At 45.7% G+C, this 27,083-nt stretch overlaps 1 protein-coding gene and 1 pseudogene across 1 annotated transcript in view; one reads left to right on the top strand and one right to left on the bottom strand.

Annotated features, from left to right (window-relative positions):
- The window catches only part of PLCB1 (phospholipase C beta 1), a 698,812-nt gene that overhangs the window by 24,247 nt on the left and 647,482 nt on the right, over nt 1–27,083 (top strand). The window lies entirely within an intron of this gene.
- The window catches only part of LOC129327516 (beta-1,4-galactosyltransferase 3-like), a 92,993-nt pseudogene continuing 85,922 nt past the window's right edge, over nt 20,013–27,083 (bottom strand).

Below are 27,083 nucleotides of genomic sequence, written 5' to 3'. Positions count from 1 at the left end.
TAGTTTACGGAGAACGAATTGGACAGGCAGTACCTAGGTCGACGGGGAGACTGTCTGGAATTTATTTATCCTTCCCTTCAGACTTACAGGTCTCCAGGGAGAAGTCAGTTGTCACCTATGATGGCTATACTAGAGGTGGATCCATCTTACACAAAAGCTGGGCAAGACACGAACTTGAGGGTGGTGGTGGGGAGAGATGAGTACCTCCTCAGAATAGAACTTTATGTGAAGTCATTTTTGAATTGTAAAGGTTGAAGGCTGGCCTACATGATTTTAGCAGCAACTTCTTCTTTGCTCCTTTTTTAAAAATCGAATTTTCTCCAAAACTTTATTTATTTATTTATTATTTTTATTCCACCCTCCCCGCAAGCAGGCTCAGGGTGGATTACATCAGATAAAAAAATTCCATACAATCTAAGTATCAAAAAACGGTTTAAAACCTCAGATAAAACATCATACAGAGCAATATAATGGGAGATATGCCAGACATCAGCAATCAGTATTCACTCATTGGAAGCCAGATGGTGGACGACTCTGGTGGGGAGGGCTCAGACCTTTTTTTCTCCTCTATCCAGGCTGGTGGAGGCTCAGCCCAGCCTCAGCCATATGCCTGGTGGAACATCTGTCTTACTGGCCCAGCGGAAAGATAGTAAATCCTGCCAGGCCCTGGTCTCACTAGACAGAGAGTTCCACCAGGTTGGAGCTAGGACCGAAAATGCCGTGGCTCTGGTCGAGGTGAGCCTCCCTGGGCCCATGGACCACCAATAACTGATTGGAGTGTCCTATGGGGCACATATGGGGAGAGGTGGTCCCGCAGATACGCTGGTCCCAGTCCACATAGGGCTTTATAGGTTAGCACCAAAACCTTGAATCTGATTCGGTACTTCACTGGCAGCCAATGCAGCTGGCACAGTATAGGTGTTATATGTGTTCCACTCGACACTCCCACGATAATATGTGCCACTGCATTTTGAACCAGCTGCAATCTCCGGATCAGACTCAAAGGAATCCCTGCGTACAGCGAGTTACAGTAATCCAGCCTAGAGGCGACCGTTGCTTGGATTAGGGGTGTGCAGCAAAAAAAGTTTAGGTTTTCCTGCTTTGTAATTTACGAAGCGGGAATAAGAGTCGGAAATAAGCAGTTTCTGAAGTGGCAAGCCAGTTCGGAAATTGCTTTATCGGCCCGCTTCAATATGGTCCGTAAAGATTCGGAGCACATGGAAGCTTCCCCAGCCCTTCACAGGTTCCTTTTCACCCGATGCCGGGAAGAGGGGGGGATTCCCCCATCTCCCTGGCAACAGGTCAGTGAGCGGCGGTGTAGCAAGTTTAAACTTGCCCTGCAGCCTCCTCTTCACCCGGTGCCAGGGAGACGGGGGAGATCCCGCTGTCTAGCCGGCATCAGCTGAATGAACAGTGGCATGGCAAGTTTAAAATTGTTGTGGCCGCTGCTGCCTCTTTCACCCGATGGAGAGAAGACAGGGAAATACCTTCATCTCCCCTCTGTTGGGTGAAGGACAAAGCAGCGACCCAGCAAGTTTAAACTTGCTCCGGCTGCCGCTGCCTCATCCACACGATGAAGTGGAGACAGGGGAATTCCTCCATCTTCCCAGCATCGGGTGAATGAGTGGCAGCGCGGCAAGCTTAAACTTGCCGGGCCGCCGCTTTCTCCTTCACCCAGTGGAGGGGAGATGGGGAAATTCCTCCATCTTCTCTCCACTGGGTGAAGGAGAAAGCTGCGGCCCGGCAAGCTGAAACTTGCTCTGGCCGCCACTGCCTCTTTTACCCAATGAAGGGGAGACGGGGAAATTCCTCCATCTTCCCAGCATCGGGTGAACGAGCGGCAGGGTGGCAAGTGTAAACTTGCCACGCTGCCACTCAATCACCCAATGGATTAAAAGTAAAAAAAGGCATTTCACCCTGGCAGGCTGCACTCAGCCGCCTGTCAGGGAACCCCATTTTCTGGAAAACCCCTCAGCTTCAGGTTTCTAGCCTTCAGTTTCGTTTCCGAATCAAGTACCTTTACCGACAAGGCTTCCTCTATTAATTGAATTTGATTCAGATCGTCCTGCAAATTAAGCCCTAGCTCCAGAGCTTTATCTGCCATTTGGGCAACAGCATTGATAGATTCGCCGATTTCCTTCAGCTGTTTCGTTATAGGTTCCAGGCAGCTATTTAATTTTTTCAGCTAATTTTTCTGATACAGAAGCTATAATATTACTTTCTAATGCTTGGATTTATTCAGTGAATTCCTGCCTCATCAGGCTCACCGCGCCATCTTCCTGCTCTGCCATTTTGGAGCTACTTCCAGAAGGAGCTTTTTTGCCGTTCCTTGCTCCTTCTAGGGCAAACAAAGTTCATACTGTGGCTGACTGTGTTTGGGGAGGTTTTATCGTACCTGCCCCTGTCTTTCCCATCGCAGATTGATGCTTTTATTGTATTACAGCAGCGCTGGAGGCAGGCCGGCCTCGGAGACTTAGAAAGGAGCGGCCGCCATCTTCCAAGTATTGCTGCGCCCCCCTTCTTTGCTCATTTTTTAAACTGAATTTTTTTTTGTTTATTTGGTATGAGGTAAATACATCTTGTATTATGGTAAGGCTTTGAGAGTGAAGCATTACATGTTGCTTATTAGCCCTGTCATTTGCCATTCCTTGCTGATCCTCTCTGTTATCCCAGTGCACAATAGGTGCATGTGAAATGATAAAACTTATTATATAAAATCATAACAGCAAGACTCTCTTACAGGGGTCAGGGTTGGTGCATATCAAGGATTCTACGGAACAGTGATCCACACAAGACTGAAGCTGGCCCACCTCCAGTTTCATTACAGGCAGCATGTTTTCTTGAACGTTGGCAATTGCCAACAGCAATAACTGGGCCCTGTGAGGAAGTACAAAGTGATGGGATGACTTAAAGCTGCCATTGACTTTAATGTCTAGTGCTGCTTTGACTTACAGTGTGTATATAGGTTATGCAGTTCAGTAAAAGAGAATTTTTGGCATACCAGAAAACAGTTGTCGGTTCAGTTAGTCCACTACGCAGTTAGTAAGTCAGAAATTTGCACAAGTATGGTTACAAATGAACGTGCTGGACCAAAACGGATTGCTTTTAGTGGTGGACCAAATGTTGCTGGATGTTGATTTTCTGACTGGGCCTCCTGCCTCCAGTCTTTTTGGGTGCCTCTTCCCCCACTAGCCAGGTGAACGGCTGCAGGGGGTAGTGGCTGGTGGAGGTTGTGGGGGTTCCCCACTACAGCGGGGGACCTGGCAAGCACGCTTCCATCCTACTTCTGTTATTTATTTACAACATTTGTATGCTGCTTTTCTACCCAATTAGGGCCACCAAGGTGGATAGCAGTTAAAGTACAACATTATAATGCCATATAAAACAAAAAGGTCTTCACCCACTGGTTGACAGAATGGGACAGATTAATGACCCTGGGGAGAGAGAGTTCCATAGTTTTGGTGCTGAAGTAGGTCCTCTGTAGGGGTGCCAAGAAACCAGGGGTAACTGCAGCAGGGCCTCAGAAGATAACCCTAGTGGTTGGGATTATTTATATTGGGACAAGCGGTCCTTTTTATGAACTTGAGCAGACTTTAGGTGTCCCCACAATGGTGTTAGACAGGGTGGCGAACAATGGGCACCTAGGAGTTCTTCAAGGGGCCACAGGTTTGGGGGGGGGGTACCATGATGAACCTTAGGCCTTACGTTGTATAGGCCCATGTATTGCAAATTACGTTCTGCAAATGCAAGATATAATACGAATGTATTGTATTTGGAGTGTCTTAATTTTGTGTTGATATTGGCTAGCCGAGGATGAAGGTGAGTCGTGCGCTATGGAATGCCAGCCTCTGTTACTGGAGAGTGATGGATAATGAAGTTTGGAAGGATGCAGTTTGAAGAGCAGGATGAAAACTCGCTCATCCCGGAAGCATGCATGAGCCATCACTGCTAGTTTTCATAAAAATAAGTGCCAGTTCACAGTGCTGCTGCTGTCTCACATAATATATCTGTACTGTGACGCATAAGCAGCAGCATTGGTCTGCTTCCCTAAGTCTCAAACGTGGCTGTCATGATACACCATTTCAGCTTTCCATTTTTTCTGGAAATCAGAACAAACTTTTACAGAGAACTTAGAAGACGATTGTATGTGGTATGTTGATAGATGACTTGTGGAACTTGCTGCCACAAGATGTGCTGATGGCTGCAAGCTTGGATAGATTTAAATGGGGGGGGGGTTGGACGAGTCCAGCGGGGTGGGTCATTGAATATTGGCCATTATAGTTGAATGGGCCTCCATGTTTGGAGGCAAAAAAACCCTTATGCTGGGGAGCGAGCAGCGAGGAAAGAGCTATTGTTTCTTTCTGGGCTTCCCTGTGACATCAGACTGACTGCAGTTGGAAATAGGGTTAGGACTAGATGGAACATTGGTTTGACTCAGCATGGCTACTTGTACGTTCTCATGGCATGGCTTCTTTGACCTTGCTAAAATCAGAACACACCACTTCCTCTTGAAAACCCATGCAGTCACCCCTTAGCGAGAGCCAGTTTGGTATAGTGGTTAAGAGTGTGAGGCTGTAATCTAGAGAACCGGGTTTGATTCCCCATGCCTCCACTTGAAGCCAGCTGGGTGACCTTGGGCTAATCACGGCTCTCTGGAGCTCTCTCAGCCCCACCCACCTCACAGGGTGATTGTTGTTGTGGAGATAATAATAACATACTTTGTAAACTGCTCTGAGTGGGTGTTAAGTCATCCTGAAGGGTGGTATATAAATCAAATGTTGTTGTTGTTGTTAGTTGGGGGAAATGCTGTCAATTTTCCTTCTTGCTCCCTACTGAGCATGTTAAAATATGGTATACATCTGTCAGGAACTGAGTCCTGGGGAGTTAACTGAGTTATAAACTCAGTATGTTAATATCAATTTAAAAATATGGCTAATTATTAGAGCCAATTATTAGGTTGATTGATGTGACGCTGGTCCCCCTTTTATCCTAGGGATTATGGGACCTAAACAAAAGCCATGTGAAACAGAAGCCAAAATGTTGTGTTGCAATTTGCAAGTTTACTTGAGCCAAATATTAAATTGGTTCCCAAAGCATATTATGTGAAACTACGACACAAGCATCCAGGCTTACCTCTGAAATATCAAATCATATCTACCATTCATACATCTATGTGAAGTATTCAGAGTACGGCACACTTTTCTTTTTTCCTCACATGAGTGTTCTTTATTACTCCCTATGAGAAGTCAACCGCCGCACAAAGGGGGATTTGACTGCTTAGAAAGCTACTTGGTATCATTCACTCCCCTCACATGGGCCGAGTGCGCCAATCTGTTTGGGCTAGCAGAGGTCATGCCCTATGTTGTTGCAGAACAATCTCTGAATCCCTGAATTCGTGGTGAGTAGCTTATTAGCATCAGCTTTCACTGAATGAGTAAAAAAGGTCTTACTTCATTCTTAGGAACTGCATCTGGGTTAAGGGGATTGGGTTATTTCAGCAAGCTAATATTCTGGATTTTGATAAGAAACATTAAGATAGGCTCAGAAGTGATTAGTAGGGTAGGGGGGAAGACACCCTTCCAAGTCAAAATAGTTATGGCAGAAAAAAGGCTTTGATTGGTGAGCATTGCTTTAATTAAATGTAAGGCAAAAGAATAAAAACAGCTGTAGCTCGGCTACATGGTGATACACCGGGTGATGGTGGCAGTGGGATGTTTTACGAAGAATAAAATGAGCAGTTACAAGAAAATTGCCCTTGGAAGTTGATGCTAGAAAGGTTTTTACCATTGTAATGCAGAAGTGGAGAACTTCATGTAGATAAGTATGAGTTGTGTTTTTATGATTAACAGCGGCTTCAGCAAATTCTTTACCAAATGCCGTGCATGAAAAGGAGCTGCTTTTATATGAAAAGGAAAGAACCTTGTAATTTAAGAAATAAGAAATAAAAAAAAAATTGCTCTACCTTTTTGAGGTAAGGTAAGACTGCATTCTGTGTAATGGGTTGTGTTCTTTTAGTAAGAAAACAAAAGAAACAAATTGCCATAAAATGTGTCTTTTATCGAGCAGATTCTTGGGGGTAGCAAAAGAGAGTGCCAGGTGTACAGCTGGAGAGCAAGTGAAGATTAAAAACAGCCCAGGAGTAATGAACCATGGCCTTACTGGAGATGGTATTTGCTGAAGTCCTAGTTAGAAAAAAAATAGCCCATTGGTAGGATGTAAAGTTTTTTTCAATTAAAGGAAACTCTAATAGATGTGACTAGCGGTAAATGAAGGTAATAAACACAACTAAAAGGGAAAATTAATCGGTACTGTGCATCTGTACAGTGGAGTCCTTGCGCAGGTGCCTGAGGGAAGATTCTGATCATGATCAAAGGTGTCCAAGGTGTGGGCTGGGGAACTCTTGCCCTTTGGCATCCTAAACATCCCGATCTTTTTCAGTGTACTGTTTTAATACTGACTTTCAACTAGTCGGGAAGAGATTTGGAATGATCTTAGAGGTGGTAGACAAATCCTGCTGATGGATCTTGCCCTCCCTCCCATTATTCTGAGAGCCAGTTTGGTGTGGTTAAGAGTGTGGGATTCTAATCTGGAGAACCAAGTCTGATTCTGCAGTTGGGTGACCTTTGGTCAATGGCGGCTCTCTCGGAGGTTTCTCAGCCCCACTCACCTCACAGGGTGTTTTGTTGTGGGGATAATAATGACATGCTTTGTAAACCACTCTGAGTGGGTACTAAGTTGTCCTGAAGGGCAGTATATAAATCAAATATTATTATTTCTGTAGATGTCCTTGCACACAATGTCATATTTAAAGCCCTAGAGGACTTGGGGATGTCAAAATTTAAGGACCGACTATTCCCATATGGGCCTACCAAACCACTCCAGCTATTTTTAGAGCCCTGCTTTCGATGCCTCTACAAACTGAGGCTACAACTAGTGTTGCCAAGTTCGAGTTGGGAAGTTCTTAGAGATTGGGCGAGATGGAGCCTGGGGAGGGGAGAGACCTCCGCAAGCTGTAATGACATACAGTCATTATAACATACCGCCTACCTAGGGTTTCCAGGTCCCACCCTACACCTCTTGTGGGGATGGGACCTGGGACTTACCTTCTGTGATCTTGCACATGCAGTCCTGGAGAGGCACGATAACGTCACTACCGGGAAATGACATTGTCATACTGGCCACGGGCATGCTGTGTGCAATGTGGCTAATTTGCCCAAGTATGCCTGATTTGTGGGAGGGGAAATACTACCTCGGTGTTCTGGTGGTCTTTGCCCAAAGCTGAAGAGCTGGATGCTTTGATTGCACATGGGAGGAAACAGGATCAGGGGATGGGGCCACCAGACATGTGATTGCTTTCAAGAGGTATCGGAACACTGTTCCACTGTGTGCTGGCTGAAAAAAAGCCCTGAGTAGGGCTACCTGCTTACATTTGCTAAAAGTGTAATTTCCATTGCCCTCTGGTAAGAAGACGAACATGGTACAGACTTAGCAGGTGATTACCTGACCTCCCTCACCAACCATGTTGCTTGGATCTATACAGGAAGTGGACCAGAGCTTCCTGTGCTCCCCTGCCAAACTCCCTCACAAAATTCCCTTGCTCCATATCACAAGCTCACTAGGTATGTAATGCTATTTATACAGCTTACTGCTTATTGCAAAGAGGAGCAGTTGACAGTAATTTTCCCAAACACCAACATTCTTGTATTCACCAAAAGATTTATTAAATGCAGGTGGCAGATGGATGATATATGCCCTTTGGATGTGTGAGCTTGGCTGTCATTTTCAGTGGATTTATTCTTCTCGTAGAAAACTTGCCAGCTGAACGGCCCAGCTATTTTTAATAGGCGTCCCAATCAGGAGGGCCAAAATGGTCTCATGAACATATTGCACCTTCATTCACTCCAGGTACTTAGCTTTTGTCTGGTGAGTTCCAGGACATTTGGAACGCCTCAGCTGGGACTTGGCCCAGCAGCAGTTCAGACCTATAGCATGCCTCAGTTGTTTACTGTGCCTGTTCCTAGTTTTCTGCTAGAATGCAAAGAAGCTTCACTCCCTGCCCCAGTGAGTTCAGATTACGTCCTATAGTCTTTCATTGTGTGATAGCACTACTAGTTGGCAAGCAATATGGAATTTCCCACTGCAAGGCCAAAAAAATAGTTGCATGCCTATCAGCACAAGATTCCAATGGCTGGTGTGGTGGAACAGCCCCAGTGACTCACAGGGACTGCTCTGTCTTGCCCTACAAGGCACCAGCTGCAGCTCCAACTCACCGTCACTAAACAGGCCACTCTCCTGGCGAACCCAACCCTCAGAGGTGCTTTTGTCTCCTTTTGGTATTCCACTACCACCAATTGGCCTTAGTAGCAGTTACCCACTGAGAGGGCCAAGGCTCCCAGCTCCCCTGTGTAAGCCTGCCGTTCTAAGGCCCCACCTCGCACCTGCTACCCAGAAAAGGGTTATTACCCCAGGGACTAGTTGCTGCATTTGCTCATCATTGGGGGATTAACATTTTGCCAACAGACCACCCCCTTCCCGTGATGCTCATTTTAAATAGTGTGTTCAAACAGTGGAAGTCTTCATGGTACAGAGAACAACGACCAGTGTTTAAGAATTGAAAAGCATTTATTTCAAAAAAAAATTTCACAAAACTCTCAAGCACAGCAACAAATGCAGCAAGGGATCTCAAAAGAAAGGTGTAAACATGCAATTCCTCTGCCGCACACTCTATACGTGCCATAGCTGTTCTTTTTCTAAGGCAGGCTTTTTAAATGAAAAGGTATAGCTTTATAGAATTCCGCTCCTATTTCCTTGTAATTCTGGTTTGGGCCTGCAGCCCTCCACATGGTAATGGTTGCTGCCTTCAAAGAGCCCAGGTGTGTTCCCCTTCTTTTGACATGGAGTTAGCAAAGAGTGAGAAACCTCCTCCTCTCTGCCAAAGGATGATTTTAATCTCCGTTTCCCACCAGAGTCGAGTCTTCCTCTTCCTGGAGTCTTCAGGTAGAGTCCTTTTAGCATTCTAACTCTCCCAAATCTCTCTGTCCTGCTATGTATCTGTGACCACTCCTGTCAGGCCTTGGCAGGTAGAATACCCTGTTCTCCACAGCAATCACACAGGTGTATTGGCTGAAGTAACTTTATTAGAGATTCAGCAAGTTCAAGGTGCTCAGACAACTTCATTGGCAGAAGTGATGTAACTAGGGTTGGTGAGGTTAGTTATAGGGAACGTTCCCGCCATCAGGAAAAGGGCCATTAGTTTTTGGGCGCGAAAGAGCCAGGGGGGTTGCCAGGGATGAGCTAGGTTTCGACTAGACAGAACAGAGAATGAAATCATCTTAGTTCCCAAGAAAGATACATTTCGAGCTGGCCACAGCCAGCCTTCAAGGACGCTTCTGGAAGCAGCGGGGAATGAGAAAGTAAATACTTGAGAGATAACCTACTGCCTTAATATCAGTGAGAAACTTCTCGTGCCCTCAGAGAACCAGTACAGAGCACAGAATACATTCATGGCAGACAGGCACATGTGACAACTCCATTGTCTCCAGCCAGGCAGGTCATCTGCATGTCTGAAGTTCTGGCTAGGTGTGGCTTGGAGAGCAACTGATTTGACTTCCCCCCTACTGCTTGTTCTCAGCTAAGAGAGGGAGAAGAAACTTTTTAAAACTACAGTTTAAAGTTTTGGAACAGACAAAACCCTCTAGATTTCTCCAAAGGTTGCTTCAGAGATATGGGGAGAACTTCTAAGATGACTTTTATCATTTCAAAACAATGTTTTTCATCACAAGGACAATAAATGAAGAGAAAAGAATGAATCTAGATTGCTTTTTTATCCATCCCCATCATTATTAAGTGCTGTATTGCAACCAGGGCTCATTTCGAGGGGGAATGCACCAGAATAGTGTTCTGGCAGTTCCCCCAAGTCAGGTGGCCCCACCCACCTGACTTTAGGGCCGCTTATGTCTCGATTGGGGCCAAAATGGCCTGGGTCGGGTCAGTGCCGGGTGAGGGAACCTTCCTCTGCTTGGCACCAACATGATCCCGGCTGTTTTGTCCCCGATCCTGGCTGAAACGGGCCCAAAATCGCAATTTTTGGCCGTTTTGGGCCAGTTTTGGCCTGGATAAGGGCTGAAATGGCGCGGATCGGGGCTGAAATGGCCAGGATTGGGTCAGTGCTGGGTGGGGGAAGCCACCACCTGGCACCGACCTGATCCTGGCAGTTTTGGCCCTGAAATGGGCCCAAAATAGCCATTTTTGGCCATTTTGGGCCCATTTTGGCCTGGATAAGGGCCAACATGGTCGGTGCCGGGTGGGGGAAGCCTTCTCTGCTGGGCACTGACCTGGTCCTGGCCATTTCGGCCCAGTTTTGGCCCGGAAAAGGCCGACATGGCCCGGATTAGGGCTGAAATGGCCCAGATTGGGTTGGTGCTGGGCAAGGGAAGCTTCCCGGCACCAATCTGGTCCCGGCAGTTTCGGCCCTGATTTGTCCGAAACGGGCCCAAGATGGCCATTTTTTGCAAATTTGGGCCTGTTTCGGCCCAGATCAGGGCTGAATGGGCCCAGATTGGGTCGGTTTCAGGCAAGGGAAGCCTCCCGCTGCTCAGCAGCAACTCAGCCCCGGTCATTTCGGCCCTGATCCGGGCCCAAAAGGGCCATTTTTGGACCTTTTGGGCCTGGATCAGGGCCAAAACAGCCCAGACGGGGTCAGTGCCAGGCAATGGAGGGTTCCCCTGCCTGGTTCTGACCCAATCCGGGCTGTTTCGGCCCTGATCTGGGACTGAAAGGCCCAAAATGGCCACTTTCTGCAATTTTGGGGCATTGTCTCCTGGGATTGGGACCGAAAGGGCCAGGATTGGGTTGGTGCCAGTTGGAAGAAGCCTCTCCCTCCCGGCACTGACCCAGTCCCAGCCATTTCAGCCCTGATCCAGGCTGAAATGGGCCCAAAATTGACACATTTGGCCATTTTGGTCCCATTCCCGCTGGGATCGGGGCCGGAACGGCCGGGATTGGGCTGGTGCTGGGTGGGGGAACCCTCCCCTGCCTGGCACTGACCTGGTCCTGGCTGCTTCAGCCCTGATCCGGGCCCAACCGGGGCCCAAATGGCCATTATTGGCCATTTGGGGCAGGTTTCGGCCAGGTTCAGAACCAAAACTGCCAGGATTGGATTGGTGCCTGGTGGGGGACACCTCCCCTGCCCAGCACTGACTCAATCTGGGCTGTTTTGGTCCCAATCCAGGGCCTGTTTTGGCATGGATTGGGGCCAAAAGGGCCCTGGTTGGGCCACTGCCAGGTGGGGGAACTATCCCCCGTCTGGCAGCTGCCAAATCTCGGCCATTTCAGCCCAATCAAGGGCTGTGGCATATGCTAATTAGTTCCTGCAGCTCTTTTTCTACGAAATGACCCCTGATTGCAACTGTGACTTACTCAATAAAGGACTACGTTGCTAAATCAACTTTTTGTTAGATAGCTCTTTACTTGTCTTCTGTTGACTTATTTGTTGAACTGAAAATCCACATAAGCCAATACATCAAGTAATCAGCAGCTCAGTAAGGATGTCATTTGAGACCCAATGAGAAACAATGTATTTACTTTACATGTCTATAAAGTGCCAAAATCAGTGACCGTTTGGTCTCACGTTGATGCGAGCTTCCCGTTCCTTCCTCTATCAGAAATAGAAGGCCAAGTTAATGTTTAAACTAGCAGCCACATTTTTTATGTATATATGCACACTATAACTGTCAAACATTACCCACTGCCAAATTATTCTTCATTATTTACCTGCAGACAACCAGAAGTAGTAAATGCCTTATGGCAGAAAGGGACTTGTGTTACTGGTAATGATTTATCCAAGTAATAAAGGTAAAAGATACAGCTCCAATCCCATATGCATTCACTATCACAGCCGACATCTGCTTAGGTAGAACTGGGCCCTCACAGCTACACAAGCTATCACTGTGTGGGCAGCTGCACAATCTGTGGCACATATTTTGTTCATAGTTACTCTGTCTCACACATAAACAACATAGTCCATTTTAGGAGCCTACTGACGAGAGCCTGAGGCCTTGATCTCAAGCCTGTCCAACTGGGGGGTGGGTGGGCGGCAGTCCTGCAGCAGGAGGAGGTAGTATTTCAAAGCCCGCCGCTTTCAAAGTCTTGCCTCACAAGAAAAGTGTTGCTGCTTTCAAAGCCCACAGCTTTTTTCAGCTGACAGGAGGGGGATCCCCCTCCCATTAGCTGAAAAAAAGCTGTTTTAAAATGCCGGCAGCTTTTTCAGCTGAGGGAGGAGGGCCTTCCTCCTCCTCCTCCTCCCCCTCAGCTGAAAAAAGCAGTGGGGCATTTGAAAGCAGCAACACTTTTCCTCCGTGTGTTTCTCCCTCATTTCCCTCTTGAGTGTTCCACCACATCTTTTCCTATAAAAAAGCCCTGTTGGAGAAGACAGAAGGGCTTGAGACTCGCCTGTCCACACACCAACATATCAGGGAAGGTGAAGAGTTCTTAGACAGAACACATGAAGCAGTTTTGTGAAGGCAACCGAAGGAGGAAGAGAAGATATCTCAGAAAAAGGAAGAGTACCAAATACAAGAAAAGGGTAATTGGAAGAACATGACCTGCAGGAGCAGGAAAATCAGGAGACATTTTGAGCCTTTATTGCTGAGCGATTGGTTCCAGATACTGACTCCGGACTACTGGAACAAGAACTACTAGCCAAGGCTTCACAGAGTAAAAAGGAAGTTTCTCAGGTCCCTGTGGATGAGAGGGCTTTTGCGTCTGCCTCCCGCCCCCACCCCCATAGGAGGAGACATGTGGTGGTGATCGGGGATTCGTACTGAGAGGGGTAGAAGCTAAACTGTGCTGACATGGTTTCCAGTTCTGAAAAACACCAGGCTAACAAAACACTCTATACCCGACAATAGCCCTGCAGAGAAGATTAGCACATCAAGCACCAATCCATATGCAAAAGAACCTCCTTAGGATACAGTGAAGCCTCCCACCATTAGCATTCCACACCCTGGGAAACTCTTACGGGATGACTCAGATCAACCCCACCCCTCCTGAGTAGATATAAATGACCTGCCAACATCTTTTCCACACTGTGACACTGAGAGATCTCTGTCTTTCGGTGCTAAACCTCTGAAGATGCCAGCCACAGCTGCCGGCGAAACGTCAGGAACTACAATGCCAAGACCACGGCAATACAGCCCGGAAAACCCACAACAACCACATAGTATTGTCACTTCTTGCTTATCCATGGGGGGAAAAATGATACTACCTAGCAAAGCCTGGAACGTATTGAAAAGCCTATAAGTCTCTTGCTAAAAGCTGAAGGACCTGGGAGCACAGGGCGTGATTTTGTCACTTCTTCCTGTTGAGGGCCGTGGCTTAGGAAGAGAAAGCAGAATACTGGAAACAAATAACGGGCTCCGCTGATGATGATGTCAGGAAAAGTTTGTGTCCTGGACCATGGGCTATGCTTCTGGAATGAAGCACTTCTGTTGCGAGCTGGTTTACCCCTCAGGAGGACAGGAAAAAAATGTGTTTGGCAGGAGCCTTGCAAACCTGATAAGGAGGGCTTTAAACTAAATCCCGTGGGGGAAGGAGACTAAAACCAAAAAAAAATGAATATGATACCATTTACTGGTGATAAGAGCACTAACGACGAGTGGGGAGTGGCGCATGTGCCATTGATTTGCAGTTGAGGACAAATGTAAGGACAAAGGACACTCAAGGCTCATAAACCACGGATTCCAGTGTTAACGTGTAGAGTATGGAAAACAAACAGGAGGGAAGCTGAAGCCTTAATACAGGAAGGGAACTATGACCTGATAGGCATTACTGAAACTTGGGGGATGAGACACGCAATTGGAATATTAGGACTTAGGGGTACGACTGGTTTAAAAGGAATAGATTGATAAGGAACAGGGGAGGAGGAGTATTATATATCAAGGATGTATATACTTGTGAGGAAATACTTAAATCCTGATAGGAGAAGGACAGATGTCCTTGTGGGTTGCATCTTACTACAGTTTGGATTGAATGCTTGTAGAAGGCAAGTTGATGGCAACTTAGTGTTATATCGTACGGAGTGGAATTTGGTCAGTCTGGTATAAACCTCACAGTCCGACTGCAAATGGTCTCTTTGGAATAGGTAGTTTCGTTTGGCATAGAACAGAAGAGCAGTTGGTATGGATTCATTAATTGGTTTCTGTTGTCAGTACTAGAGAAGCTAATAGTAAAGCCACATTGAAAGGGTTCATGTGTTTAGTAATAGCCTATCGCCCAGAAGCTCCCGTGCTTTATGTCCTCTTAAGCGTACTTTGCTCGATCTGTTCCTTTACCATGATGGTTCTTTGCCTCTCTTGGGTCTCTTTCTTCTGTACAGCTTCATTAGTCTATTTTTTCCCTCTCCCATGTCTCTTTGCTCCTTATCAAATTGTTTCTGGTGCCAGAAGCACTTTCCCCTTTGCAAAACTTTCTCTCCAGAGTCTTGAAGAGCTCGGCTGGTTCAGACCAGTGGTCCATCTGTTTCAGCCTTTTGTTTGCACAGTGGCCAGCCAATTTTCCCCCAACAAACAGGCTGCAAAGCCTTCACTGTTGTTGCTGCCCAGCATTGGGATGTGGAGTTTTATTGCTCTGGAGTCTTCCTGACTTTCCACAAGTCCAATATTTTATCACGAGTTCCTGAAGCATCTTGGCTGTTGCTTTACCCAGTTCTCCATTGTCATTTAATTTCCACTCCATCTATTAATGACTTCAGGATTTCTGTACATGTTGGCATTTGGGTATGATTTTTGAAAGGCTACTATGATTAATCAGTAAATTTCACCCCCTTCATCTGAAAACAGGGTTCTTCCTACTTGACCAGTAGAAATGAAGCTGATCATCCAACATATGGTGCTTCCTTATCCCAAGTCCAACCACTGATTTGCCTAGCTAATAAGCTCAGTGGCTAACTAGGGTTTGAGATATAGTAATGTCTTTCCGAGATCTTCTGCTTGCAAAGCACTAAGCTATAGCCCGTTCTCTTAAGAAACCCTATTTGTATTTTGGAGGCTTTGAATCTGGCGGCACCTAGAGAGCAACAAACTTTTCAGGGTATAAGCTTTTGAGAGTCAAAGCTCCCTTCTTGGTATCTGAAGAAGAGAGCTTTGAGTCTCGAAAGCTCATATCCTGAAAGTCCTGTTGGACTCTAAGGAGCTACTGGCCTCAGATCTGCTGCTCTACTGCAGACCATGGAACTCTGTTTTCTGAAAATAATTAAACGATGATTTCTCTAAAAGCCTCTGTAGCTACAGCCTTTGCAACTGTAGTTTAAGTAATTCATTAACACTTAAAGCCTATATGACACTTAAAGCCTATATGGCTGAACTAGGTTTGATTGAGCCTTTACATCATAAGTATTTTTGATTAGATTATTATAGGAAATGAACGAAGGAGCATACGACCAAGGATGAATACAAAGAAAGAGCCAGTGCTTGTAGAGAGAGTATTACAAAAGCTAAGCACAACAAAAACGGTTTCTTTGGGATACATTTGGAGCAAGAAAAAAGGGGTAGGTCATAGGAAAGTAGAATTTTAGCAGGTGATAGAGAGAGGGCAGAACTGCTCGGTTCTGACTTGGTATTCTCTTGCAAGGGGAATTGTGCTCAACTGGGCAAAAGAAGAACACATAATGAAGGAATGAAGTTGCAGCCTAGGTTAGGCATAGGGGTGGCATAAGGGTGTTAGTTTTGGGTGACTTCAATGTCCATGCCGAGGATGCCACCTCCATGCAGGCAGTGGACCTGGTATTTTCCGTGGCAGCCCTGGGACTCTCTCAATTTGTCTCAGCTCCCACACGTCAAGCAGACCACATGCTGGATCTGATCTTTGGGATGGGGATTCATGTGGATCTGGACCTTTCGGCCACGAATGATTCAGTAAGGGAACTGGAGGCCCCTTGGTCATCCTCTGGATCTGTGTTAGATCAATTCAATCTGCTCTCTCAGGACAAGGTTGATAGGATCCTATGAGCAGTGAGGCCCACCACCTGCCCCCGGACCCCTGCCCATCCTGGCTGGTAAAAGCCAGCCTGGGTGGGCTTTGAGCTCCATTGGAGGCCATTGTCAATCTCTCCCTTAGCTCTGGGGTTTTTCCTAGAGCGTTGAAGGAGGTGGTGGTGCAGCCCCTACTGAAGAAACCATCTTTGGACCCCACTGATCCCTCCAGTTACCACCCAGTTTCGAACCTCCCATTCCTGGGTTAGGAGCGGGCAGTGGCAGAACAGCTCCAGGTATTTTTGAAGGATTCCTTGGTCCTGGATCCATTTCAGTTCAGCTTCTGACTTGGCCATGGGATAGAGACAGCGATGGTCACCCTCACAGATTATCTCCGCAGGCAGCTGGATCGAAGTGGGTCAGTGCTGCTGGTGTTATTGAATCTTACCGCAGCATTCGACACAGTCAACTATGAGCTTTTAGCCCACCGTTTGGCCAATGTAGGGGTTTGTGGGACAGCCTTACAGTGGCTAGTCTCTTTTCTTCACAGTCAGGGACAGAGGGTGGCGCTATGGGAGCAGTTATTGGCACGCCACCCTTTGGTGTGTGGTGTTCCTCAGGGGGCGATACTCTCCCCAATGTTGTTCAACATCTACATGCGCCCCCTTGCCCAGCTGGTGCGGAATTTTGGGTTGGGATGTCATCAATATGTGGATGACACCCAACTTTATCTATTGATGGATGGCCGGGAAGATACTGGATGATCTGGCCAGGGCTATGGACGCTGTGACTGGATGGTTAAAGCAGAGCAGACTGAAGTTGAATCCAACAAAGATGGAGGTCCTGAACCTTGGCCGTAGGCTGTTGGGTTCAGGGATCCGGCTCCCACCTTTTGATGGGGCACTGCTCTTGCCCACTTCAACAGTAAGGAGCCTAGGTGTGGTCTTGGATACCTCCTTGTCTATGGAGGCCCAGATCATGGCGGTTGCCAGATCGGCATTTTACTATCTTTGCCAGATCAGGCAGCTACCTCTTACCCTGTGACCTTGCAACAGTGATCCATGCAGTGGTAACCTCCAGGCTGGACTACTGTAACTTGCTCTACACTGAGATGCCCATGGGCCTGCTTCGGAGATTACAGCTGGTACAGAATGCAATGGCACGGCTCTTGACCAGGACACCGTTCTGTGCCCATATGACTGCTAGCTGCACTTGGTTCCCAGTGGAGTTCAAGGTGGATCAGGTTCAAGGCACTAGTCTTGATCTTTAAGGCCCTTAGCGGACTGGGACCAGCATACCTTCGGGACCGCCTTCCTATACACCCCGGAGGGCACTTCGCTCAGAAGGGAAACATCTTCTGGAGATCCCTGGCCCGAAGGGGATCCGTCTTGCCTCAACCAGGGCCCGGGCCTTCTCATCCCTGGCTGCAACCTGGTGGAACTCTCTGTCTGAGACAACTCGGGCCCAGTGGGATCTTTTAGCATTCTGCCGGGCCTGTAGGATAGAGATGTTCCATTGCCAAGAGGGTCTCCCCAAAATTTTTTAAATCCAATAGTGTCTGCTTACTGCTAAATCACTCTTCTAACATGATATATGAATCACAGCCACCAGCAAAAACTTTTTGATCTATCACAATGAATACTTTAACCAATACACAGTCTACTTAAACCAATACACAGTCAATGAATAAAGAACTACATATGGAATTGCATATGTACAAATCAATACAGAACAATGTCTGTCTATGTCCACAAGTTGTCCGTAATACGTTCTCAACTCCAAAGAATGTTCCAACCTGATAGTCAACATTCAAGATGTAGGGGAAGGTCCTCCTTTAGGTGGGGAAGAAGTGAAGAAACTGCTGTTGTGCTGTGCAAATCCACGTTCTTTCATCCACAGGCTTGAGTGTGCAAAGGAATCCCCTTGCCTCCACAACGGTAGACGTGTTCCAAGTTGCACTCTTTCCCCAGGGCTGGGAACATTGTCCTCCTTGTTACTCCAGGGGAAAGAGTGCAACTTTAGATTCAATCTTCTGCTGCTTACAGTGGGCAGTAAGTTGATTCTTCACGTACCATATTGCCCACCTTTCCAATGTCCTTTAAGAAATCCCTCAGTAAAAAACCTGACATTTGTCTAAATGTTCATATAAAGCTACAACACAAAAATGCTCCATCTTATAGGTGTTTACAAAAATCTCCAGCAGTTGGTGATAGAGTAAGTGCTAAATGATAGAATTATGTGGGAAGAAGGTCCCCTGGTAAATTGTGTCGTGCATTGTGACCAGATAGCTTGTCACAGGAAGTATCAGTTGTACTCCCATGATGACTGTAGTGTGTGTTAGCTGGGCCTCGTAAGGCAGTTTCTTTGTAGAGGTAGTCAGGTGTTAGGGACAGACCAAGTCTGCTGAAGCATGAAAAGAAACAGTGATATGGAAATCGTCAAATTTCAGATCAAATATAGTAAATATAAAAATGCAGACAATAAAGCTGATCTCTAGGTGGTATATGACCCCAGTCAAGCTCCATCATATAAACCACACTACGTCAGCCAACTGTTGGAAGCAGTGTGGGGAACTGGGCACATACTTACATTGCTGGTGGAGATGCAAACACATAGGTTCATTCTGGGACAAAATAATTGAAGAAATAAGAACAATAACAGGATATTCCATACCAAAATCTCCCGAAGTAATCTTGTTAAGCCTTTGGGAGAATTCAGAAATACCGAAAGTGAGCCTCAATATTATTTTTTTCTCTCTTGACACTAGCTAAAATGACGATAGCTGCATGCTGGAAACAAAAAACAGTCCCTTCAGTCAAAAATTGGAGAGCCCGCATTTGGGATCATTTTATCATGAAGAAAATCACAGATCAACTAGCTCAGAGAGAAAATATACACCATAAATCTTATCTCTTAGAGCAATGGCTCCCAATACTAGACTATTTGACTAAGAATGACAATTGGACAAATAATAAGGCGAAACAAGATCTTTACTATTCAATGGCTTACCTCTAATTATACGATGTTAGTTCACGTAAACAAGTATTTTAAATCTTTTAAGTGCAGACTAGAAGACGCGGTATTATTGCAATTGAGAGATGTGAAACCGTTCATAAAAAGCTGTTGTTACTATTTTTCTTCTCTTTTCTTCTGTTGAATATTGTTAAACTGTTGATACCACTTATAGTTCTTGAAACATTAATGACTTAATACATTTACTGCTTGTAAGATTGAATGAAAAAATACAATAAAATGAAAGTTATTATTAAAAAAAAAGAAAGTGCAAATAACTTTTAGGAACATTACAAAAATATTGCTTCTCACTTTTTCATGAAGCAGTATGTATTGGCAATCATGCTTGAGTTTGATCTCATTGAGTTTTTTCTAAAATTGATTTAACACTTTTTGAACATATTAACTGTGTTCTTAAAGCCTTAGCAGCAAGGGCCGATTCCAGACGACTAACCTTAAGTCGCCTCATGCCGCCTTCTTCCGGATCGCGACGGGGAAAATGAGAAATATCGCGTTTCCTCGCACGAGTTTTGCGCGACGACGTGCAAAACTCGCACGAGGAAACGCGATATTTTGCGTTTTCCCCGTCGCGATCCGGAAGAGGGCGGCATGAGGCGACTTAAGGTTAGTCGTCTGGAATCGGCCAAGGTGTGCCGGAAAAGAGGCTGTCCAACAGGTGAGCCTTCTCTAAAACAAACTGTTCCTAAACTAGTTCAAACATTTAAGTGTACTTTATACTCAACTCAGGTAGCTGCAGAAAGGATACAATAATCTGAACGTGTCCACATCACAGTGTAGCTGGTTTTATGGTCTACAATTTGCTCTCTGAGAAGAGCTGTGCAAGTAGTGAGGAATGAGTGCAGGGCTCAGTAGACTTTGCACTTAACAATGCTCAAAATGTGTTTCACAATAAAGCTAATATACCCCATTTCTTTCTTGTAAACAGAAGTTCAGAGTAAAGAAATATATTTTCACAACCCTGTGTTCTCAGGGAAGTCCAGCATTGCCCAATAGCCAGATACCACCACAATCTCAGATGCTGCTGTCCTGTGTTTTGCTCAGTGGAGGTAGCATTGGTGGGTCCCCAGTGTCCACAGTAATGTTAGTATAAAGAGGATGCAGCTTCTTGGCCAGTAATTTGAACTCTAGAGAATTCATTCCATCATCTTTCCAAGTTGTTCTTGTATGCAATACAGCAGGTCTTTTAACAGTCTCGGCAAAGCCAGAAATTTGTCCGTGGTTCATCATCCTGTAACAGCCAAGATGCAGTGAGGTCCGAACTGTTTTCATTCCTGCTAATCGAATTCTTTCAGCAATGTCATCTTGCTCACCACCGTGGTCCCAATAGGTGTTTGGAAACCCATTCATCTTCATGTTATGCTCTGGGGTCAAGGCAGACACACCACCAAAGAAACACCAATATGGCAAACTGTATTGTAACTTGTCTATGGCACTGGACATGTGTTTGGGGTAGTGTTCATCACAGACATAAAGATTATAATCATTCTCTGGAATGCGGTTCACATTATGAAGAAGCAGGCAGTCCCAGTCGTCATCCTTCATGACCTCATGGACCAGGGCCGGAGCTAGGGTTGCCGGCGCCCGGGGCATGACGTCATCATGCAGGGCGGCGGAGGCAGCATGCAGGGCTGGGAAGCCGCCTCCGCCATTCGCCTCCCCGCAGGTGAATACCGCACTGCCTTTCGCCTGCCCCGTGGGACAGGGGGTGGCCGGCTTGCCATGCGCCCCCTGTCCTGCATGGCAGGCAAAAGGCAGCGCAGGGGGCTGCAAGGCTGCCCATTCTGCCGCCTGCGTGCTCCGGCAGCTGGCAGCTGCTCCCAGCACCCCCTCCCTGGCGGCGCCAGGGGCAGACTACCCCCCCTGCCTCCCCTCGATCCGGCCCAGTCATGTACGCCAGCATTAAGGAGCTTTGCTTGGTTGAATGGACCATTTCTAGCCTGGTAAATCAAGTAGATATGGTAGTGAAGCTGCTGTCATTGGAGGAAGGGATGAAGGTAATAGAGCAAGTGGCGCAGCTGTTTTTCACGATTCCTGTGTGGTACAATCACTGCCGTTTTGTAACGAGCCAGGCAATGGGGAGGGCTGTAGAGCCCGCCTAACTGGACATAAGGATTTTTGCTGATGGTTGTTCTTTCACTGGGTAGTGTATTAAAGATGATTGTTAAGGGTCCAACAAATATTGGTGACTGTGGTGTACAGTATGGCATAGTTTCCTTATCAGGAGCATGAATAAACAAGCTGAGATTTGTATACACATCCTCTCTCTTTGGGTAGTCCAATGGTAGAGGAACATCTTAAAAAAAACGAAATGCACTCGAAGCTCCACCTTGATATAATATCAAAATGAATATTGCTTGAAAGATGACCAAGAAAAGAAGAAGAAAAGGCTTTTCAACTCGAGAAAGGGATGTTTTTCCTCCAAAGGTCTTGCACTAGATTTAGCTGTGTTTGAAATTTAATTCTTCAGTATACATTAATATTTTAAAAGGGTAGTAAGTATTAAAGTAAGTATTATTGTTGGGCAGGCAAATAAGGTACATAGCATCTTTTTAAAGCACCTTACATTCTTACCTTATGTGACCTGCATATTATTCAAATGTTTTAGATTTTAGCCATATCCTGTGCATCTTTATCCATTCTTCCATTATTCAATCTGCCTGCCTCACAGGGGCAGGAGGCCGAGTGCTTGCAGAAAACTTCCGTCAAATCGCCCTTGTGTTGTTCAGCATCTTTATAAATGGATTGGATGAAGGAATAGAAAATAGAATAGGAATAGAATTTGCACACCATACCAAATTGGGAAGGTAGGTAATGCAGTAGAATATAGAATCAAGATTCAGGATGATCTTGAAAGGCTGAAAAACTGGCCTAAAACTAATAAGTTTCATCGGAGATAAATATAAAGTTCTGCAGTTAGATGGAAAAAAATAAAATGCATAATGATCGGATATGTAAGACTTGTCTTGGCAGTAGTACGTGTGAAAAGGATCTAGGGGTTTTAGTACCATGAGACAGCAGTGGGATGTTGTAGCAGAAAAGGCAAATGAGATTTTGCATCAACAGAAGCATAGAAGTATCCAGCGTAGTGCTGTGGTTAGCCCTTACTTGGAGTTTGGTGATTGGGCCACTGCAGTTTAAGAAGGATGTTGACAATCTGAAATGTGTCCAAAAGAGGGCAGCAAAGATGATGAGGGGGCTGAAGACCAAGTCCTGTGAGGAAAGATTGAAAGACCTGAGTATGTTTAACCTGGAGAGGAGGCAGCTGAGAGGTGATATGATAGCCCTCTTCAAGTTGTCATGTATGCCAGCATCCATGCCATTGTTGTATTCTGCATCCATCCCATTGTTGTGTTATATGCCATTATTGTGTTCCGCAGGCATCCATGCCATTATGGTGATATAAGCATCCGTGCCATCATTGTGTTGTGCATTTTACACTACATCTTAAACTCATATTGATATAATGCCAAAGTTCAATACCACATCTTATGCATTTTATGTAAGTCATATGAAGGTGTCTAGACTGCTAATACTAATTTCTAGCCAGTGGCCTCTTTGTTATCTCTAAGAAATATGCACTTTCGCTTCTTCTGAGTGGGCTTGGGCCGAAGTTGCAGCTGTGTACTGAAATGTATCTTTTCACAGGAGGGAATGATTCCACTCTGTACTTTGTCTAGACTAAACTGCTTTGTTCCCATGTAACTTTTGGAGTTTTGCACCTGAATACAAAGGGGCAGGAGAACGTCCCCCTATATCAGTAGTCCTGTTGTTTGACTAAGCACTTCTGCCAACTTATACCTGAACTGGATAGATCTCTAAAGTTTCTTCAACCAATGCACCTACTTGCTTGCTGTGAGGTACTTGGGGATCTAACTGCCAGGGACTGCCACCCTAGGACTGACACAAGTATTTGAAGGGCTGTCACATAGAGGATGGAGCAGAATTGTTTTCTGTTGCCCCAGAGGATCAGACCAGAACCAGTGGGTTAAATCAAACCATTAAAAGAGTTTTCAGCTAAACGTTAGGAATAACTTCCTGATGGTATGAGCGGCTCCTCAGTGGAACAGGCTTCCTTGGGAGGTGCCGGGCTCTCTTTTTTTGGAGATTTAAAAGCAGAAGTCAGATGGCCATCTGTCGACAATGATGATTCTGTGACTCACGATGGATTTAGACAGATTGTGAGAGGGAGGGCAGGAACGGATAAGCCAGTGCTTGGCTCTCGTTGCCCTTTCTTACATGCTCAGAGTAACGCTGATCGCCACTTTAGAGTCAGGAAGGAATTTTCCTCCGGAGCTGATTGGCTGGGGAGGCTGGAGGGGTTTTTTTGCCTTCCTCTGGGTATAGAGCAGGGGTCACTGCGGGAGGTGTTGGGAGAGATAGTTGTGAATTCCCTGCATTGTGCAGGGGATTGGAGTAGATGACTCTTCTAGCTGTATGTTTCTATGGCCGTTTCCACACACATTGGATAATGCACTTTCAATGCACTTTAATCAATGCACTTTAGTTATCCTTTAGAAGTGGATTTTGTGTTTCACACACGGAAACCCAGTTCCAAATGATCACGAAAGAGCATTGAAAGTGCATTATCCAACGTGTGTGGAAGCAGCCTCTGTCTTGTTTCAGTCCCTGGCAGATCTTTTTGAACCTGGAGGGTTGCTGCTGGCGCTGAGCTAGACGGACCAACGCTGATGCGATATTGGGGGGATGTACATTAAACGAAAAGCAAAGCGAAAATGTTGTATATTGTTAAAATGGAAGCAGATAAGGAAAGTAACATCAAACATGATTATTAATGATCGTGATGTGGCATCTTTAAAAAACATAAGAATTTGCATGTGAGAAAGAGCCTACCCTGTCAGATGTGTGAAGTTGGCACAGAGAGGGAGGTTGTCTTCTGCCAACTGAAAGGAACACTTGAGAGTAGGAGGCACACTCCGGCTCACAAAACTTATGCCAAAATAACTTCAAAGCATCACAAGACACCTCCGGAAATATTAATATCTGTTGTTCTGCTGCCTTGCCTCGTTTGTTTTCTTGAAGCAGAGCTTGAGAGAGGAAGTGATGCAGAGCATTTCCAACCAGTAAATCAAATCCTGCTGCAAGAGAAGACATTTTTCTTGCAGGCCTTTCTCCAGTGTTGACATCCTGTATCAGTGGCTTGGAGGACCTCCTTAGTGCTGTACGAGCACCAGGTATTCAGCCAGCATCTCTTTGCCTGAGCTAATTTTGTTATTTTTGAGAATAACCGATTGCAAGTCCTGTCACGTCCTTTTGGCAATTGGTGTATCTGCTGTAGGACTGCCCTGTGTAGTAGCCCTTGCCCTTTTCTACATAGTATTGCATACTGCCTCTTTGAGAGGCTGTCCTGGCAGATCTCAGAGCAAGCAGGAGTATAGCAGGGACACAAGCCGTTTCCACACGGTTTACCTTATTCTGCAAAATAGCGAAATCTCGTGCGAAATCTCACGAGAAGATGCTGTTATCGTGTCTTCTCGCGCGATAACAGCATCTTCTCGTGAGATTTCGCTGTTTTGCAGAATAAGGTAAGCCGTGTGGAAACGGCCACAGTTTCACTTTGTACTAGGAGCCTGCAAGAGTGCAGAGCCTACCAAGAACTCCTCAAAACTAGGCTGGGACAACCCTGGCCTAGTAGACAACGAAACAGCCCTTAGTTAAGTATCCTTATTTCTTTTCTTCCAAGCCAAGTTACCTGCCCTAGAGTTACTGTTAATAAAGAAACCTTCAAGTTAAAGGAACCTGAGTGTTTTGTTGTTTGCTCCACTATGCAATACATGGGGACTAGGATTCCCCTGCTACTAAAACACCTAGAAGCTGTGAGAATAAGTTGTTATCAGATTAGCTTGTTCCTCTCTCTTCCATATTATTACTGCTAACTCTCTACAAAAATGGCTGTACCGGGCCACATAGAAGAATTTAATGTAAGTCAACCAACCTCTTGGGAGCGTTATGCAGAAAGACTTAATATCAGCAAGCAAATAAGACTGAAGGGGCAGAACAAAAACGTGCCATTCTCCTTACTGTCTGTGGAGCAAAAATGTTTGCTATTGTCCATTCTGTAAAGGCACCTGCTGCACCAAGCACTAAAACTTATGATGAACTGATAGGCTCTGTTGAAGATTCGTTTTTCCCAGCATCATCTGTTACTCCACAGAGGTTCTATTTTTTAAACTGTGATCAGCGAGCCAGTGAAAATATAGCTGAATACATTGCAGATCTCTGTCACGTTGCTGAATATTGTGAATCTGGAGATCTTCTGGAAGGCTTCTTACAAGATCAGCTCATTTGTTGAGTTAAGGGTGAGGCAATCCAGTGGCGCCTCCTCTCTGACTAGACCCTGACTTTTACTACAGCACAGCAACACGCATTGCAGCTGAAGCTGCTTCATGTCATGTCAGAGAAATTCACAGCGGGTGCCCCACTGATGTCCACCTACTCCAGTGAAACCAAGAATCAGATAACGAACAAATACAGAGGCTCACATCTGCATTAACTGGATTACAGAAGTTAAGTAATGCAACTACATGTTTAAGCTGCAGGATGCTGACTGTCACTCGAGTAAGAAAAAGGGTCACATAGAAAGGGTTTATCAGTCAAAGGCTACTTCCAGAAAGCAAAGAGAATGGGGTGAAAGTCCTCCGCTTCAAACAGCTGATAACTTGGAGGGTCAATGCTCTTGTGAAGTGGGTTTCTCCCCACTTTTCTAAATGTTGTGGTGCATTTGTGTGCCTCCTGGCATTTTCATGTCCCCCCCCCATCTATCCTAAACTTTCTTTAACTGTGAAGTTTTGAGAATTATCACAATTTCAGATTGTGATAATTTCCACAATTTCAGATTTCCATGTGGCGACCATTTTTCCTACCTCTTTTTTTTTAACACCATTTACTTTCCTTCCACTACCAAGGGGCTTTTTCTTTCTTTCTTTTTATAACCTGCAGCTGAATATTGTTATTTATGGATCGGCTCAGCCCCGTTGCAACCTCCATCCCAGGCCAGGCCCAGTGTGTTTCCTTCTTTTCCAGTTTGATATTGTTTAACACCAGGACAGTGAAGAACAAAATTGATATTCTCTGGGAGCTTATTAGGAGGGATGACTAGACATGGGCACGAACTGCATTACGAACCCAAAAAAACCCACGAACCTCCTGATCATCTGTTCGCGAACCGGCGGTTCGTGAGGGTCCATGGCCAATGAACCAGCATTCGTTGGAAGCCCGGTTCCAACGAATCTGAGGGGCAGCCTCAGATTTTATGGCTGCCATGGCAACATTGGGTGTCTCCCAGGTGGTGTCGGCTCTCACAGAGGGAAGTGGCCACACGCTAGATTTGATCTTTTGTGCAGAGATTGCTCTGGAGTCCATGGGTTGTCTGCAAACCAGTGCTATGGTCAGATTATTTCCTTGTTAGGGTGGAACTGAAGTTAGCTGCCCCCTCTCGCTTGTGCAGTGAGCTGATTTATGCTCACCCGCAGAGACTTATGGTTCCTAATGGATTTTGCAATGTTTTGCAAGATTTCTCTGGGTCTGCTGGCAGCTTGCTTGATAGGCTTAATGAGTCATGGAATAAGGATCTTCAGGAGACCATTGATAGAGTTGCTCCTTGATGCCTATCAAGGTCGCCGGGACCCGCCATCTCTCTCTGGAGCAGGGGGAGCACGCACAGAACCCAGCTTCCTTTTAGACTGAACTTAACTGGCAATGAGAGACTGTTCTCACATTAGAGAACAGGTAGCTGCCACCAATCCTTTTGTTTATCCCTCAGCACTGGACTAAAGAGACAAATCTCCAAGCCTATCAGGGAACTAAAAACAGATGGTCTATCTTGCAAGGTTGTCTTACAAGCGGAGTTCTTGGAACAAAGTTTTGCTTCGTAAGTGGTCTAAGAGTTTCACAAAGTGAGTTCAACAGAGGGATAGAGACTTTGAGTCAAAAACCATACAGAATTAAAAATATAATTATTTATTTAAGGTGCAAAGATATTCAAAGTACACAAGACAGACTGTGGGGATCATTAGTGCAGGCTCTGAGGGCATCCTTTAACAAGCTCACTAATGGGGAAGGCAG

Source organism: Eublepharis macularius, chromosome 1 (assembly GCF_028583425.1).
Source record: "Eublepharis macularius isolate TG4126 chromosome 1, MPM_Emac_v1.0, whole genome shotgun sequence".
Lineage (NCBI taxonomy): Eukaryota > Metazoa > Chordata > Lepidosauria > Squamata > Eublepharidae > Eublepharis > Eublepharis macularius.
Note: the sequence above shows the minus strand (reverse complement) of the source record. Positions and strands in the feature narration are given on the sequence as shown.